Source organism: Acanthochromis polyacanthus, chromosome 22 (genome assembly GCF_021347895.1).
Source record: "Acanthochromis polyacanthus isolate Apoly-LR-REF ecotype Palm Island chromosome 22, KAUST_Apoly_ChrSc, whole genome shotgun sequence".
NCBI classification, from domain to species: Eukaryota; Metazoa; Chordata; class Actinopteri; family Pomacentridae; genus Acanthochromis; species Acanthochromis polyacanthus.
Genome location: NC_067134.1, coordinates 17,380,967 through 17,383,894, shown reverse-complemented (window position 1 = coordinate 17,383,894; position 2,928 = coordinate 17,380,967).

Below are 2,928 nucleotides of genomic sequence, written 5' to 3'. Positions count from 1 at the left end.
AATCACTTGAAACTCACAAAAGTAACAATAAATAAAAATTTATTGAAAATTAAATAATCAAAAACAGCCATCACTTTTGAATTGTTGATTAACATAATTATTTAAAAAAACAAACTAATGAAACAGGCCTGGACAAAAATGATGGTACCTCTATAAAAGATTGAAAACTATTTGACCAGAGTGACATGATTAACTCAGGTGTGTCATTTAATTGACATCACAGGTGTTTCCAAACTCATAATCAGTCAGTCTGCCTATTTAAAGGGAGACAAGTAGTCACCCTGCTGTTTGGTGAAAAGGTGTGTACCACACTGAACATGGACAACAGAAAGCGAAGGAGAGAATTGTCCCAGGACATCCGAAAAAAAATTATAGACAAACACCTTAAAGGTAAAGGCTATAAGACCATCTCTAAACAGCTTGAAGTTCCTGTGACAACAGTAGCTCATATTATTCAGAAGTTCAAGACCCACGGGACAGTAGCCAACCTCCCTGGACGTGGCCGCAAGAGGAAAATTGATGACAAATTGAAGAGACGGATCGTTGGAATTGTATCCAAAGAGCCCAGAGCAACCTCCAAAGAAATTAAAGGTGAAGTCCAAGGCCAAGGTACATCAGTGTCAGATCGCACCATTCGTCGTTGTTTGAGCCAAAGTGGACTTCATGGGAGACGACCAAGGAGGACACCACTGCTGAAAAAAACTCATAAAAAAGCCAGACTGGAATTTGCAAAAATGCATGTTGACAAGCCACAAAGCTTCTGGGAGAATGTCCTTTGGACAGATGAGACCAAACTGGAGCTTTTTGGTAAGGCACATCAACTCTATGTTCATAGACTCAAAAACCAAGCATACGAAGAAAAGAACACTGTCCCTACGGTGAAACATGGAGGAGGCTCAGTAATGTTTTGGGGCTGCTTTGCTGCATCTGGCACAGGGTGTCTTGAAAGTGTGCAAGGTACGATGAAATCTGAAGACTATCAAGGCATTCTGGAGAGAAATGTGCTGCCTCGTGTCAGAAAGCTTGGTCTCAGTCGCAGGTCATGGGTCTTCCAACAGGACAACCATCCAAAACACACAGCCAAAAACAGCCAAGAATGGCTGAGAGAAAAGCGTTGGACTATTCTAAAGTGGCCTTCTATGAGCCCAGATCTGAATCCCATTGAACATATGTGGAAGGAGCTGAAACATGCCATTTGGAGAAGACACCCATCAAACCTGAGACAACTGGAGCTGTTTGCTCATGAGGAGTGGGCCAAAATACCTGTTGACAGCTGCAGAACGCTCATTGACAAATACAGAAATCGTTTAATTGCAGTGATTGGCTCAAAAGGTTGTGCAACAAAATATTAAGTCATGGGTACCATCATTTTTGTCCAGCCCTATTTCATTAGTTTGTTTTTTTAAATAATTATGTTAATCAACAATTCAAAAGTGATGGCTGATTTTGATTATTTAATTTTCAATAAATTTTTATTTATTGTTACTTTTGTGAGTTTCAAGTGATTTCAGTGAGAATTGTGGGTTTTTCCTTCTTTAACTGAGGGGTACCAACAATTTTGTCCACGTGTGTACATATTTTTCTTTGGATTCACCAGCAAGAGAAAACATTAAATGAGGATGTGGGTCCATAATCCTCAGTGTTTGTGTAGGATTGTTTAATTAGGCTTAAGCGTGGATTTCTCCTGTAATTCACTCTAATTAGGGTGAGCCCACAAGCTGAGAAGAAACATGAGGGGGGAAAAAAAACAGCCAAAGCAGTGATTTTACACTGAGCTTTGAGTCTCTATAAACATTTCAGAGAGAAAATACCGAGAAATCTGAAGGATTATTTAAATATTCACATCACTGCAGGAACACATGCATCTTTATTTCCTTAACACAAAGCAATTTCATCTGCTGAAGTGTTTTCTACTAAATCCTGCACAAAAACCTAATTTAAAATCAGCACACACTGGACAAAATCTGCCAATAGAGCAAATGAAAAATGGCTTAGTAAGACTTCTTGAAATAAGTTATGATATTTAGAATATTGAAATCTTAAAAATAGCTGAGAAAACTTGCTAAAAAAAAAAAAAAAAAGCTTTTCACTCATTTTCGCTTTCATGTAACCTCATTTTAACCCTCCTGCTGTCCTCATTTATGGCCACCAAAAAATGTTTGCTTGAAAAAAAATCCCCAAAAATCTGCAAAAAATTCCCCAAATTTCTGAAAGTTTGAAAAACCTTCAGGAAGAAAATTCCAATAATTCCTTCCGTTTTAGGTTTTAAAATAATCCCCCAAATTTGGCAAGAAAACTCCTGTAAATATTTTCAAAGGATGAGTAAAAATCTTCCCCAAAAAAAATCCTAAAAATATCTAAAGTGATTACATATATATCAGTAAAATTTATATTTTCTTTAAGAACATTCACAAAAAAATAAATAAATCAGCCACAATCCAGCCAAATTTGCTGGATTTCGGTTGATTTTTGTTGTGAATGTTCTTAAACAAACATTTTCTACACCCCCCCCCCCCCCCCCAACCAAAAAATGTTCAAAAATTTCCCCAAAATGTTGAAAATGTGGACATCAGAAGTTTCACTGTGAAAATATCTTTTTCTCCACATTTTCAGACTTTAAAATGGATCAATTTTGACCCACTTGACAACACGGTGGTTAAACGTAGTTTGAATTTTCTCCGTTTTTAACAAGATATTTAAGATGCGTTGCCTTAAAACGAGTCCCTCCATCTTGCTGAAATGTCACTTGTCAAGAGAATTTATCTTAAATTGAGTGGGATGAGACATTTTGACTGAAAATAAGACAAATACACTTGGTTTTGAATTTTTGCATGGTCAAATCTGCACATTTTCGAGCATCAAGCTTCACGTTTTTTGTTCAGAGAAGCACATAAAAGGACACAGGAGATAAACGACAGGAATCATGGG